This window comes from Vombatus ursinus, unplaced genomic scaffold (genome assembly GCF_900497805.2).
Source record: "Vombatus ursinus unplaced genomic scaffold, bare-nosed wombat genome assembly UNPS02011334.1, whole genome shotgun sequence".
Lineage (NCBI taxonomy): Eukaryota > Metazoa > Chordata > Mammalia > Diprotodontia > Vombatidae > Vombatus > Vombatus ursinus.
The window spans coordinates 865361-881843 of record NW_020951112.1 but is presented as its reverse complement, the minus strand read 5'-3'; the positions used below and the strand labels follow the sequence as shown (position 1 = coordinate 881843).

The window sequence follows — 16483 nt, the reverse complement described above, 5'->3', positions numbered from 1 at the left end:
ATGAGGATAAGCTGAAAGAAAGAGGATTTTGAAGAAGATTTATGGGAAACATGACAGATTCCTTCAGGTATTTGAAGGGCTGTGTCCCAGAACCCCAAGTAAACTTTACCCTAATTAGGCCCCCAAAAGCAGAACTAGGAGAACAAAGTAGAAGGTGTAAAAAGCAAATTTAGGCTTGACATCACCATAAACATCCTAACTAGTACATTTAGTTCAGTGCCTTGTAGATAGCAGGCATTTCATAAGTTTCCCCTCCCCACAGCTCACTCCCCCAGAGATAGCCTAACATAGAATAAGCTTCCCTGAAAGACAGTCAGAATCCCGTCACTGGAGGTCATCAAAGAATAGTGTGAACACTTGTCACATGTACTATAGAGGTCATTTTACTTTCTAGGCATGGCTTTAGCTAAACAACCACTGGGATCTCCTCTAACTCTGAAATTCTGTGATCCTAAGATTCTGTAAATTTCCTCTCACTTGATTTGACTCATTATTTTAGCCTTTTGAGATCCCATTAGATCCTGACCTTGTCATCAAGCATGTTGACTCCACTTTGAGTCATCGGACAATTTGAAAAGTACACCATCTGCACTTCATCCGTCATTGATAAACATGTTGAGAAAAAAACAAGGTCAAGGACTGACCTTTGATTACTTCACAAGATATCTCTGTGCAAGTTGACATTAATCAACTATTCTTTAAGTCTGACCATTCAACCAGTTTTGGATAACCCACCTAAGAATACTATCAGGTAGCCAACCTTTCCCTATCTTGTTCACCCTGCTATCAAGAAATATTGTGACTTCCGCTTCTGGGAGCCAAGATGATGGAGTAAAAAGGTAGTCGCTCTCACCCTCCCCTATCAACCTCTGAAAACACAGAAAATAACACCCCAGAAAAAACTCTGGAATAGCTGAACCAGAAGAGAGACAGGGTGCAGCAGTGCAGTAGCCCAGGGAGCTAGAGGGATTAACGGGAAAGTCCCTTCTTACTCTGGGGGAAAGGGAGCAGTACAGAACCGGGAGTCACCCAGCCAGCTAGTAGAAAGACCCACTTTAGCACATCAGGAGGAGATTCTAGTGCCTCAACATTCTACAGCACAAAGGTCTCCCAGTGCCTCAGTAAAAATAAGGGATAAGCACTCAGCAGCATTCATCTGAAAGGAACTGAAGAAAGCAACCTAGAGTTGCCCAAAAGTTCCAGCCTTGTCGATTCCAGTCCAACACCGGGTAAGCTGTCAGAACCCTGCAACCTCCAACTGCCAACCAAAAGGAGATCCCAAAGCCCGGGTGGTTGAGCAGGCAAACACCAACAGCTGGACCTCGGAGTGCCTCAGAGTGAGGGTGGGGGAACCGGTGGGAACCAGCTCAAAAAACCACCAGGTGCCTCGGCATTCTACAGCAAAGGAGTCTCCCGGTCCCTCAACAGAACCAAAGGAGGCAGTACTGCAAGCGGCCCCAGGCAGATAAACTCCTGGCAGCATTCATCTAAAAGGAGCGAAACAAAGCTAAAGGAAAGGAAAAGCAGGCAACCTAGATTTGCCTGAAAGTCCCAGCCTTGCTGATTCCAGCCCAACACCAGGTAAGCTGCCAGAACCCTACAGCCTCCAATTGCCAACATAAGAGGCCCCAGCACACAAAGTCAGTCACCAAGACCTAGGCTCCCAACACAAGAACCTTGGGTCAGTGCCCTCTGCTCCCCAGCAGGAGAGCTTAATCTCTTTAAAGGCCAGAGCATAAAGAAACACCATGAGTAAAAAGAAATGTACAATAGATTCATATTATGAGAAGAGATCAAGACAGAAATTCTGAAGAGGACAACATTGTCATCAAACCCACATCTGCAACATCAAAAAGGAATATGAACTGGTCTGAAGACCAAAAAGCCTTCTTAGAAGAGCTCAAGAAAGATTTTAAAAGTCAAATGAGAGAGATAGAGGAGTCCTTAAAAGTACAATTGACCAAGTGGAAAAAAGTACACTGAAGAAAACAAGTCCCTAAAAAACACAATTGGCCAACTGGAAAAAAAAAAGTACACTGAAGAAAACAAATCCCTTAAAAACACAATTGACCAATTGGAGGAGAAAGTACAAAATCTAACAGAAGAAAACAATATGTTAAAAATTAGAATTGAACAAACTGAAATTAATGACTCTATGAGAGAGCAAGAATCAGTCAAACAGAAACAAAAAAATGAAAAAATAGATGAAAACGTAAAATACCTCATGGGTAAAACAACTGACCTGGAAAATTGATCCAGGAGAGACAATTTAAAAATTATAGGCCTACCTGAAAATCATGACGAAAAAAAGAACCTGGACAATATCCTTCAGGAAATCATAAAGGAAAACTGCCCTGAAGTCCTAGAACCAGAAGGCAAAATAACTATAAAAAGAATCCACTGCTCCCCACCTAAAAGAGATCCCAAATTGAAAATGCCAAGAAATATAATAGCTACATTCCAAAATTACCAGATTAAAGAGAAATTACTGCAAGCAGCCAGAAAGAAACAATTCAAATATCATGGAACTGCAGTCAGGATTACACAGCACCTTGCAGCCTCTTCATTAAAAGACCATAGGGCATGGAAGATGATATTCCATAAGGCAAAGGAGCTTGGAATGCAGCCAAGGATTAATGACCCAGTGAAAATGAGCATGATTTTTCAGGGAAGGAGATGGATATTCAACAAAATAGGGACTTCTAAACCTTCCTAATAAAAAGACCAGAGCTCAACAAAAAATTTGTTCTTCAAGTACAAGATTCAAGGGAGACATAAAAGGTAAATGGGATAGAAAGATACAATATGTTGTTAATAAGGACAAAATGTTTACATCCCTACAAGGGAAGATGATACTTGCAACTCTTGAGAACTGTATTGTTATTATAACATGTTAAAGGAGTATACATAAAGGGGGTGGATATAAGTTGACTTTGATGTAATGATAAAAAAAAATTTAATCAAGTGGGTTAAATGGATCCAAGCAAATGGATTAGTCTGAGCTAAGAAAATGTACTGAGAAAGGAGGAGGCAGACAAGGGTAAATTACATTACAGGAAAAGACACAAAAACCTATTAGAGCAGAGGTAAAGAAGAGAGGGGGATGAGCATTGTTTGAACCTTACTCTCATCAGATTTGGCTCAAGAAGGGAATAACATAACCAGTTAGGTATAGAAATCTAACTTGCACTATAGGCAGTAGGAGGGAAAAGGGGAAAGAAAAGGGAGGGGGGATAGAAGGGAGAGAAGAAGCAGTAAGGGTAAAGAGGAAGAAAAGGGAAAGGGATAATAGAAGGGAGGTGGGACAAAAGGAGGCAGTGGTCAAAAGCAAAACGCTAGTGAAGGGGGGAAAGGAGAAAGGAGAAAGAAAATTACAAACAGGGGGAGAAAAAGGATGGAGAAAAAGACACAGATAGTAATCATAACTGTGAATGTGAATGGGATGAACTCTCCCATAAAACAGAAGAGTATAGCAGAGTGGATTAAAAACCATAATCCTACAATATGTTGTTTACAGGAAACACATTTGAAAAAGAGCGACACATACAGGGTAAAGGTAAAAGGCCGGAGCAAAATATATTATGCTTCAGCTGAAGTAAAAAAAAGCAGGAATAGCAATCCTGATCTCAGACAAAGCAAAAGCAAAAATAGATCTTATCAAAAGAGATAAGGAAGGAAACTACATCCTGCTAAAAGGCACCATAGACAATGAAGTAATATCATTACTAAACATATATGCACCAAATGGTATGGCATCCAAATTCTTAGAGGAGAAGTTCAGGGAGTTACAGGAAGAAATAGACAGCAAAACTATACTAGCAGGGGACCTCAATCTCCCCCTCTCTGAACTAGATAAATCTAACCACAAAATAAACAAGAAAGAAGTTAAGGAGGTGAATAGAACATTAGAAAAGTTAGGTATGATAGACCTCTGGAGAAAACTGAATGGGGATAGAAAGGAATATACTTTTTTCTTGGTGGTACATGGCACATACACAAAAATTGACCATGTACTAGGGCATAAAAACCTTACAATCCAATGAAGAAAGGCAGAAATATTAAATGCATCCTTTTCAGATCATGATGCAATAAAAATTATATGTAATAAAGGGCCATGGAAAGATAGACTAAAAAATAATTGGAAACTAAATAATCTAATCCTAAAAAATGATTGGGTCAAACAACAAATCATAGAAACAATCAAAAATTTCATTCAAGAGAATGACAATAATGAGACAACATACCAAAACTTATGGGATGCAGCAAAAGCAGTTCTTAGAGGAAGTTTCATATCTCTAAATGCTTACATAAATAAAATAGAAAAAGAGGAGATCAATGAATTGGGAATACAACTAAAAAAACTAGAAAAAGAACAAATGAAAAATCCTCAATTAAATGCCAAATTAGAAATATTGAAAACCAAAGGAAAAATTAATAAAATTGAAATTAAGAAAACTATTGAACTAATAAATAAAACTAAGAGCTGGTTTTACGAAAAAACCAATAAAATAGATAAACATTTGGTTAATCTAATTTAAAAAAAGAAAGAAGAAAACCAAATTACTAGTATCAAGAATGAAAAGGGTGAAGCTACCACCAAGGAAGAGGAAATCAAAACAACAATTAGGAATTATTTTACCCAACTATATGCCAACAAATTTGACAATCTTAGTGAAATAGATACATAGTTACAAAAATATAAATTGCCCAGATTAACAGAAGAGGAAGTAAAATACTTAAATAACCCCATCTCAGAAAAGAAATTGAACAAGCCTTTGATGAACTCCCTAGGAAAAAATCTCCAGGGCCAGATGGATTTACATATGAATTCTATCAAACATTTAAAGAACAATTAATTCCAACACTATATAGACTATTTGGTAAAATAGGTGAAGAAGGAATCTTACCAAATTCTTTTTATGATACAAATATGGTGCTGATACCTAAACCAGGAAGAGTCAAGACAGAGAAAGAAAATTATAGACCAATTTCTCTAATGAATAAAGATGCAAAAATTTTAAACAAAATATTAGCAAATAGATCACAGCGACTTATCACAAGAATAATACACTATGACCAGGTAGGATTTACACCAGGAATGCAGGGCTGGTTCAATATAAGGAAAACTATCGGCATAATTCATCATATCAACACCAAAACTAACAGAAACCACATGATCATCTCAATAGATGCAGAAAAAGTTTTTGACAAAATACAACACCCATTCCTATTAAAAACACGAGAGAGCATAGGTATAAATGGAGTCTTCCTTAAAATAATAAATAGCATCTATCTAAAACCTTTAGCAAGCATAATATATAATGGGGACAAACTAGAAGCATTTCCAATGAGATCGGGGTTGAAACAAGGATGTCCATTATCACCACTGTTATTCAACATCGTACTGGAAATGTTAGCTTTAGCAATAAGAGAAGAAAAAGACATTGAAGGTATTAGAATGGGCAAAGAAGAAACAGAGCTATCACTCTTGGCAGATGGCATGATGTTATACTTAGGGAATCCCAGAGAATCAAGTAAAAAAAACTACTTGAAATAATAAACAACTTTAGCAAAGTTTCAGGCTATACAATAAACCCACATAAATCATCGGCATTTCTGTATATTGCCAACAAAGCCGAACAGCAAGAGATAGAAAGAGAAATTCCATTTAAACTTACTGTAGACATTATAAAATATTTAGGAGTCTACCTCCTGAAACAAACCCAGGAACTCTATGAACACAATTACAAAACACTTTTCACGCAAATAAAGTCAGATCTAAATAATTGGAAAAGCATCAGTTGCTCATGGGTAGGCCGAGCTAATATAATAAAAATGACAATTCTACCTAAGCTAATTTACTTATTCAGTGCCATACCAATCAAACTACCAAAAATTATTTTATAGAGTTAGAAAAAATAATAACAAGATTCATTTGAAAGAACAAAAGGTCCAGAATATCAGGAGAACTAATGAAAAGAAATGCAGGGGAAGGTGGCCTAGCCTGTCCAGATCTTAAATTGTATTATAAAGCAGCAATCATCAAAACTGCTTGGTACTGGCTAAGAAATAGAGTGGTGGATCAGTGGAATAGGTTAAGTATGCAAGACACAGTAGTCAATGACTATAGTAATATACTATTTGGTAAACCCGAAGATCCCAGCTTCTGGGATAAGAACCCACTCTTTGAAAAAAAAAAACTGCTGGGAAAACTGGAAGAGAGTATGGCAGAAACTAGGCATAGACCAAAATCTCGCACCATATACCAAAATAAAGTCAAAATGGGTACATGATTTAGATATAAAGGCTGATACTATAAGCAAACTGAGAGAGCAAGGAATAGTTTACCTGTCAGATCTATGGAGAACAGAAGAATTCATGACCAAACAGGAGATAGAGAACATTATGAGAAGCAAAATAGATAATTTTGATTCCATTAAATTGAAAAGTTTTTGCACAAACAAAGCCAATGCAACTAAGATTAGAAGGAACGTGGAAAATTGGGGAAGAATGTTTACAACCAGTCTCTCTGATAAGGGCCTCATTTCTAAAATATATAGAGAATTAAGTCAAATTTATAAGAATACAAGCCATTCCCCAATTGATAAATGGTCAAAGGATATGAACAGACAGTTCTCAGATGAGGAAATTAAAGCCATCTAAAATCATATGGAAAAAATGCTCTAAATCACTATTGATTAGAGAAATGCAAATCAAAACAACTCTGAGGTACCACATCACACCTATCAGAATGGCCAACATGACAAAACAGGAAAATGATAAATGTTGGAGAAGAAATGGGAAAATTGGAACACTAATGTATTGTTGGTGGAGTTGTGAAATGATCCAACCATTTTGGAGAGCAATTTGAAACTATGCCCAAAAGGCTATAAAAATGTGCATGCCCTTTGACCCAGCAATAGCATTTCTAGAGCTATATCCCAAAGAGATCACACAAACGGGAAAAGGACCTACATGTACAAAAATATTCGTAGCAGCTCTTTTTGTGGTGGCAAAGAATTGGAAATTGAGAGGATGCCCATCAATTGGGTAATGACTGAGCAAGTTGTGGTATATGAATGTGATAGAATACTATTGTACTATAAGAAATGAACAGGCTGACTTCAGAAAAACCTGGAAAGACTCGTATGGTCTGATGCTGAGTGAAGTGAGCAGAACCAAGAGAACATTGTACACAATAACAACCATGTTGTGTGATGACTAATATTGATAAACTTTACCCTTCCTGGCAATACAAGGATCTAAGACATCTCCAGAGGTCTTGTGATGGAAAATGCTATCCACATCCAAAGAAAGTACTATGGAAATTGAATTGCTACTTTTTTTTCTCTTCTGTTGAGTTTTGTTTCCTCTTTCTGATGGTTCCTCCTATTGCTTTTAATTTTTACTTACAACATCACTAATGTGAAAATATGTTTAATATGAATGTGAATGTATAACCTATTTTTTTAAAAAAAGTGACTTGCCCAGGGTAAAAAAAAAATATTGCAAAATGCCTTGTCAAAATCTAGGAAAGACTGCACTGCTCCCCATACTTACCCATCTAGAAACCCTGATAAAAACAGATGTAAAGTTAAATCTGGAGCAGCCCACTTCTTCATGGCTTTTTTCAATCCTCACCATCCTACTAACAATACGTTCATGACAAGCCACTAATTCTGAACTCCCATTTTTCTGTCAATGATACAACCATTTAGGATTTCTGTTTAGGCAAAAGAAGGACTAAAGGATCCCTGAATTCCTTTCCATTTCTGAACCAGGTTTGAAATGTTGTAGTCATTCTCCTTTATAGGAAAATTCATAGGGAAAAATCTGGGATTTCCTATGACTCCAAATGAAGTTCATTGTCTGTATTTTGAAAACTCTGCCCTCTAACCCTTTTTGAATACCAGGAACACATATCCTAAATCACTTATGGGGAACCTGTGGCCTGTGAAGTTTGGATTCCGTCAAAGAGCTGCACTTGAGGACCTAGAGGGCCACATGTGGCCTCGAGACTACAGATTCCCCCATCCCTGTCCTAAACCCAGTTCTATGGCATCTTCTTCCACAAATTAAACAATGCATGTGAAAGTACTTTTTAAAAATATATGCTCCACTTCAAACATGTATTCAATACTTACCATATTATATGGAATCGTTGGTAAAGATGTAAAGATGACAAATGACACAGTCCCTGCCCTCAAGGAGTTTGCAATCTAGTTGTAGAGCTGCTGTATACACAAATAACTACAACACAAGTGAGAATATAATCAAAGAGAAGGAGAATGCCTACAAGCTTCCAAACATGGTTCCAAAATGGAAGGGTGTTCAGAGATCTTTTAGACCTACTCTTACCCAAATAGAAATCCTAAATGGTAGTGCAATCAACAGAGAGATGGGAGTTATGAATTAATGGGCTATGATGAGGAAATGACTTATGGACAATATCCAGATGGACATATACCACAGGCATTTGGAAGTGTGGATCTGGTGTTCTGGGGAAGGATTAGAAGTGGAAATATGGATTTCAGCATCATTTGCATGAGGCAATCATGAAGCCCAAGAATGTCGATGAGATTGCCAAAGAAACAAGTGTAGTCAGAAGAAAAGAGAGGGGAACTGTAGGGGACATAAGGAATAAGAAGTACAAAATAAAAAGTCAGAAAAAAGGTCAGAGATTGGGGAAAGGGAAGGAGAACCAGGAGATCACAGTGTCACAGAGTACGAGTTGATTATCTAAAAGGAAGGGGTGGTCAACAGTGTCAGACTCAGCCAAAGGGTAAAGTCAGATGAAGACTCAGAAAAGACTGCTAGATTTAAGGAGGAGGAGCTTGCCTCAGAAAGAAAAATTTCAGCAAAGTAGTGAGGACAGAAGTCGTCTTGCAAGGGATTTTGGAGTAAGAAAGTGGGTGATGAGACAATGGAGAAAAAAAGTGTTACATAAGTCAGTGTAACTCTTGATTCATATGTCTATCACATCTTAGCACAGTGCCTGGAACTTTTACTAAATGTTTGTTGAATAATAACAATAACAATGAAGCAGAGGAAGGGGAGGAAGATGATGATAATGATGATGAGAACAACAAAAAATGCATGTAGTACTCTTAAGGTTTATACTTTACATATGTCAGCTCATTTGTTCTTTAGCAATAACCACGTGGGGGCCTTGCTATTATTATCCCCATTTTACAGATAAGGAAACTGAAAAAGAGATATATGAATGTTGAGGGAAAAGCCATTTACATAAGAAGTTTAGAAAGTCAATTCAGAAATGTCTTACTTTAGTTTTTTCAGAAAATGACTTGATGTGAACTGCTTCTCCCTGAGCAGTAAGAATGTTTGATTATGCTCCATAAGCATCTAGGCATAAGGCAGAGTAGGAAGAAGGAGATGAGAAACTTCTTCCTTACCAGAACTGACTTAAGTGTTATGATAGAAAGAACAGAAGGAGAATGCCTACAAGCTTTCAAACTTGGTTTCAAAATGGAAGGGTGTTCAGAGATCTTTTACATTGAAAGGGGAGAGAAATCTATGAAGAGCTTGAGAGAAGGTGAAACACTTTCCTATGATTGCTGAGAAGGAAAGAAATAAAAGGATTCACTTTAATGAGAAATGATGAGAAGGTTTTGAAAAGACTGCAATTAACACGTGGGCTGAGCTGAGTGGAATAAGCCTGAGTTTCCAGACAAGTAAAGAGGAGTCAACTATCACGCTATTGAGAGTTAGAGGCAGTTCAAGTTGTGACTTTGGTCATAGACGAAATATTGTGCATAATTAGATATGTCTTTAGGTTTGTTGTTGTTTTCATTCATTTACATATAATATATACATGTGGATATACATATAATATGAATGTATCCAGTAGTTTTAACACTCAATGATAGATAAATAAGAATAATAAACATTAATACAAAATATTTCTCCAGCTTGTTAAATAGTGAATATTTAATTATTAGTGATGGTGTTCAAGCTAATTATTTAATGCAAAGTGATTATAAATGTATTAATAAGAAGGAAAGTGGCAGGGAATAAGAATTAATTAAATGTTTATAAAGTCACTAATAAGAGGGAAAGTGGGAGGGAACAAGCATTTATTAAATGCCTACAATGTGCCAGGCACTGTGCTAAGTACTTTACAAATATTATCTCGTCTGGGCCTCACAATAACCCTGGGGGGTAGGTACTATTATTTTCCCCATTGATAAGTTCCTCATAGTTGATAATAATAATAATTGATAATGATAAATAATAATGACAATTGATCATTTCCTCAATTGAAGAAATTGAGCAAACAGAGATTAAGTGACTTAGCCAGGGTCACAGAACTGCTAAGTGTCTGAGGCCATATTTGTACTCCGGTCTTCCTATCTCTAGCCCCAGTGGTCTAGCTGCCTCTGATGAATGGCTTATTTCTGATAAGAAATAAATTATCCAAATATACCCTTAGGTCACTAATGAGTTTAAAAGGATAAAACTAGATGTATTCCAATGACTTATATGGCAGGCTGGGCTTAGTAGACTTACTAATGAAAATGGTCAAACTCCATCACATTTTCCCCCCACACACGGCAGTCCATTTGTCTCATTTATACTATAATTATAGCCTGCTCATTTATGATCTCCATAGGTTGGAGGCAGATCAATTGCAGATATTTCTTACACCATCAGTGAATGGTAGAGTCAGGGGCCCTGCATCTCCTCTTCTTGGCCCATCTACATCAGCCACCCCCCAATATCCACATTCTCTCGATTTACAGTGGCTATTCATTTATACGTTTCTTTTGCTGCACAAGCAATATGAGCAAAGAGAAAATAATTTTTCTTCCTAAAGCACAGGCCTGTCCAATACAGAATCACATAATCGCAGGATCTGAACATTGGAAGAGATCTCAATGGTATTGAATCCAATTAAATACAAAAGGAAGCCTAATAAGTGATCGTTCAGTCTCTGCTTGAAGACTCCCAAGCCGGGAAAACGTACTTCTCTAGGAAGCCATTCCACTTTGGGACAGTTCTAATTGTCAGGAAGTTTTTTCATGATGTTTCCAGTCTCAATTGACCTCTTTATAATCTCCACTCTGGTTGGAGATTCTGGTTCTCCCTGCTTCTGCTGTCTGGGGCTAAACAGAACAAATTTAATTTGTCCTCAACATGACAGTCCTTGAAAATTATGCCACTGCTCTTCTCAAGAACTTTCAGTGGCTCCCTATCCTGCCCTCCCCCAAACCAGAATAAAACAGAAACTCCTGCTGGGCATCTAGAACTCTTCACTACCTGGTCCCAATCTATATTTCAAGACTTTCAAATATTTTCTCATTTGGTCTCACGACAACTCCAGAAGGTAAGTGCTAATATTACCCCCATTTTACAGCTGAGGAAACTGAGGATAACAGAAGTTACGGGACTTGCACAGAGTCATATAACTATTGAGTGTCTGAGGCTGGATTTGAACTCAGGTCTTCCTGAATCCAGGCCCTGTGCCCTATGCCCTGAGTCACCTGGCGGCCTCTGTAGAGTCCAGTGAGGATCCAGCCCTAAGCCATAAACTGATGCTGTATCAGAGAAACCAAGTCCTATCAGCAAGGGAGAAAACCATTCATCAGCTATGCCATTCCCAGAAGTAGACTTTGTAGGGACTCAAAGGAGAAAAGGACTCAGAAGGAATGTTTTGCTGCAACCACCTTGAGTCCACTTTCCCAAAGGTGTCAATAGGTGAGTAGAGGAAAGATGGGGCCCCTGATTTAGGAAGCTGTTTCTGTACTTCAGTCCTTGCTGTAACTTCTAAGGAAACACCCATTTGTAAAAACTAATTGATATCAATCAGTTCATTAATGGGAGGTAGTCATTGGTCTATTGCTATTAGGGGGAACACAGACTGATAATGAGTGATACCAGAAAGATATCCCTCCCCTGCCTCTGAGACTTATCCCTAGAATTCTGAGAGAAGGAACAGTAGTCTTGTTCTAGGGACCCAATGAACTAGTCTGAGTTTGAATCATGGGATAATGAATTAAGAGAGAGCAGGGACCTTGCAGCTCTCATTTTATAGATGAGGAAATTGGGTCATAGAAAAGCAAGAAATGACTTGGGTCAATAGGGTGTAGAACCAAACAGCTGATAAGTGCTGAAGTTAGAATGTGGGCCCTGACTAATTCTGGAGTTAGAGCTGGATTCAAATCCTGCCTCTGACTTTTCCTCCCTGTGTGACTTTGGGTGAATCCTTCCATGTCCCTGGGTCTCCGTTTCCTATCTGTAAAATGAGAGAACTAGACTAGTTGTCCTCTGAGGTCCCTTTCAGTTCTAGATCTATGACATCATGATATTGTTCTAGGTTCCTTCCAGCTTCAGATCTCCAATTCAAAACAGCTTCTCTTCAACCCAGTTAAAAACAAGCTCATCTTCCCGATGTACCATAGCACCCAAAATGGCAACCCGTCCATCCACAGCTTGGGATCCTGTTGGGAAGTCGGCAAGCATTCAGTTGAGCCCTTGGCTCTGATATTTACAAAGCCGGGTGATCTTCAGCAAGTCACCTCAGCCCTGCGGGTCTCAGTTTTGTTGTTTATGAAATATCAAATTACTTCCTAAAATATCCCTTCTGCATTTTGGCCTGATACAAAGGAAATAGGAGAACAACCCATTCCCCCTCCTCCCCCCCAGAAAATTCTGCCTTTTTCATTTCCTCACCTGCCGGTCCAGAACATCCTATTATTCTGGACCCAGGCCTGACACCCCACCGAGACCCCTTTCATCATCCCAGCCCTAGCAACCTCCCTCCCAGCTCAAGTCCATTTGCCCTCAGAAAATCATTCTAAACAGAAATCTCCTTCCAAATCTAAGATCATAAATCTATTTGCAGGCACAATGCCTTGTCTGTCTTTCTCCTGGTCACTGCGATCTGTCTCCATGGTTGGAATGTCCCCCTCCCCACCCTGCCCACCCCCCACCTCAGTGTAATGTCATGGAGAGCACTCAAAGGGATAGGTAAGAGGATTAAGAGATGAGTTGATGGAAGATATTAATGCTCTTTTATGTTGTCTTGAGGAAGGATTTTAGATCATCAGGGAAGAAGAAGAAGGGGGAGGACTACCTCAAGGATTCAAAGCCTCTCTGGGCTCAAATCCTATTAAACTCATGTAGGCCTCTCAAGGATGCATGGAGAAGGTTGGGGCTTCTTTAACATGTCACTGTAATTAACCTGGCTTAAGCGGGTTTGGGGGCGGGGAACTTTAGCAATTAAAAACCTAAACTTTTCATTTTCTATCATCCATATGGCCCTTTGAACCATTGACGGGACAGAATGCAGGCTGGCCCAGCTTAGCTGACTTGAGGGATTGGTGGCATCCAGTTAAACACACCCCAGGCCCTGCTTCGGAGCTCTGGAGGCCTCAGATTCAATGGGAATTTGGGCTGGAAGAGGAATCATCAGTTGAGACTTGCCTCATTCTCTTTGGAGAGAAATGATCTTGTTCTCGAGCTCTGCACAAATAGCAACTTTTCAAATATCCCAGGAAAGTTTCCTTGTTCAGAAAAGACTCCCCAGGCCCCAGTACCTGCCAAACTATCTAGAATCCTGCACCTGGGGATTCATAAGATCTAGAACAAAGATTCTGAAATGTATTTGCATCATGGCCCCCTTTGGCAGTCTGATGAAACCTATGGATCCCTTCTCAGAATAATATTTTTAAAGGTAAAAAACAAAATGTAAAAGATTACTAAAAAAAAAAACCAAACAATCACACTGGAATATGGTTATTTAAATATTTTTAAAACAATAATAATTTCACAGACTTCAGGTTAAGAACTCCTGATTTCTAGATCGGGGGGGGGTCAAAGAAAGAAGGTCATGCATATACCAAAATACTCATAAGCAGTGATTTCTGTGTTAGCAAAAAAAAATGCCAAGTTTTGATGCCCAACAATCAATCAATTAATCAACAAGAATTTATTTAGCAATCACTATTCAGTGGAACCGCTGTGCTAGGAAGCGGGCACTGGGGAATGACAACACAAATCGGAGTACATCCATGTAATCAGTTTATCAGTAGTCATTTATGAAGTGCCTACTATGTGTCGGGTGCTAAAGATACGAGGACGAAAGTGGAACGGTCCTTTCAGTCAAAGAGCTTACATGATACTGTGCTCTGTAAAAGAATTCAGAGAATCTTGGGAACTATTGTGCAAATGTGATGCAAAGTGAAATATGTAGAACCAGGAAAATAATATATACAGTGGATAAAAATGGCACCTTCCTCTCTTCTTTGCAGAGACTGGGACTCTAGTCATCATAATAGTAACATTTATATAGTGCTTTAAAGCTTTGGAAGTGCTTTACAAATATTATCTCATTTGATCCTCACAACTACCATAAGAAGTAGGTGCTACTATTACACCCATTTTAGAGGTGAGGAAACTGAGGCAAACAAAGATTAAATGACTTGTGTAGGGTCACACAGCTAGAGGGTGTCTGAGGCCAGATTTGAACTCAGGGCTTCTTGACTCCAGGCCCCAAGGTCATATCCACTGAAGTGCCTGAGTTGATATGTTAGTTAGTCTTACAGAACTGCTTTTATTTTTTCTTTTCTTTTTCCTTTTCTGTTATCAGGTAAGGGAGGGGAACTATATCTTCAGAAATAAAGGTAATAAAAAAAAACAAAAAATATCAGTAAATAATATGCAAAGAAGGGGGATGGGGAGAGAGGGTACCTTAAAGGTTTAGTCCAGCCTTATTATTTGACAAATGGGGAAACCAAGACACAGAAAGGTTATTCAGAATCCCTTGCCAAGGACCACCGTGGTGACCCAGTGGGACAGCTCCTTGAACAGATGAACGATAGTTTTAATAACAGTTCAGTCCCTATTAAAGAGGCTAATGAATGGAAGTTACAGCCAGGCATCCACATCAGTGAGCTTGAGTGTACTTTCTTATATCTGAACATAGGGGAAGAGTCTAAAAAAGCTTTGACATGGCCAGCCTTTCTTTAGCAGAGCTGAACATTGAACTTAAAGAGGCAATGTGGAAGAGTTGAAAGAGCACTGGTTTTGGAGCCAAGGGCCCTAGGTTCAAATCCTGATTCTACTACTCACTACCTACCTGTTCAACCTTGAGTGAGTAACTTGTAACCTCTTTGTACCTCAGTTTACTCATCTGCCAAATGAGGGAATTAGGATAGGTGCCCTCTGAGGTCCCTCCTAGCTTTAACTCTATGATCTTATTAGTTGCTGCATTTTGATTTTATGAAATGGTAAATAGGATGAATTCTAAGAATATAAGCTATTGCTGATAGAAAATACTGTTTAAAACAACAAGACAATAGTGGACTTATGTCTGCCAAATGGAAATAATCCCACCTGCTATATCGACCTCACAGCATGTTTATGAGGATCAAATGAGACAATGAGCTAAGGAAATATGAGCTATTTTATTTGTTTTATTTTTGGTCCAGACCTGTGGGGAGGAAACTTCCCACAATGCAACGCCCTCTACCAATGCATATCAAGTCCTTGTCTGTAACAGAGCCTTTCCCTCTAAGGTTACCTTTTGTTACCTTGTATGGATCTTGTATTGACCTGTTTAGCTGTGTGGTTAGAATGTAAGCTCCTTGGGGGCTCAGATGGGGTTTGCTTTTTCTTTTTGAGCACTGAACCTGGCACATAGTAAATGCATAATAAATGTTTGTTGATTGACTGATTGATAGAGTTTCCTGTGGCACTGAGAGTTTATACATGATCTTACTGGCTCCACGATTGACTCAATATCCACTGTGCCAAGACCGCCATTATTATTATTAATATTATTATTAACGTTGTTATTGTTACCACCACCACCATCACCACTGCTACAACTACTACTACTACTACTACTACTACTACTACTACTGCTACTACTACCACTACTACTACCACTACTACCACTACTACTGCCACCACCACTGCTACTAATACTATTATACTACTACCACCACTACTACTACCACTATCACTACTACTACTACTGCTACTACTACTACTACTCCCACTATTACTACTATTGCTGCTGCTAGTATAGCATACAGGACCTGGCACATAGAACTTCATAAATGTTTGTTGATTAACTGATGGAATGATAGTGTTCCCTTGGGCAATGAGAGGTTATGTAGCTTGCCTGGGGGCACATAGCCAGTGTGTGTTATAGATAAGACTTGAGCCTTAGTCTTAGTGGCTCTGTGGCTGGCTCACTATACAGGACAGCAAGGACTAGGAGTAGGAGTAGGGCTAGGAGTAGTAGGAGTAGTCATAGCAGAAGCAACAGCAGCAGTGGTGGCAGTGACAGAGGAGGCAGGAGTAGTAGTAATAGTAGTACCACCAGTGCTACCACTCACTTACCAATACTACTACTACTATTACCATTACCACTACTGCCACTACTGCCACTACTACTACTACTACTACTTCTACTACTACTACTACTACTACTACTACTACTACTACTACTACTACT

At 38.8% G+C, this 16483-nt stretch overlaps 1 protein-coding gene across 1 annotated transcript in view; it reads right to left on the bottom strand.

Annotated features, from left to right (window-relative positions):
- The window catches only part of PAH (phenylalanine hydroxylase), an 81435-nt gene that overhangs the window by 54607 nt on the left and 10345 nt on the right, over window positions 1–16483 (bottom strand). The window lies entirely within an intron of this gene.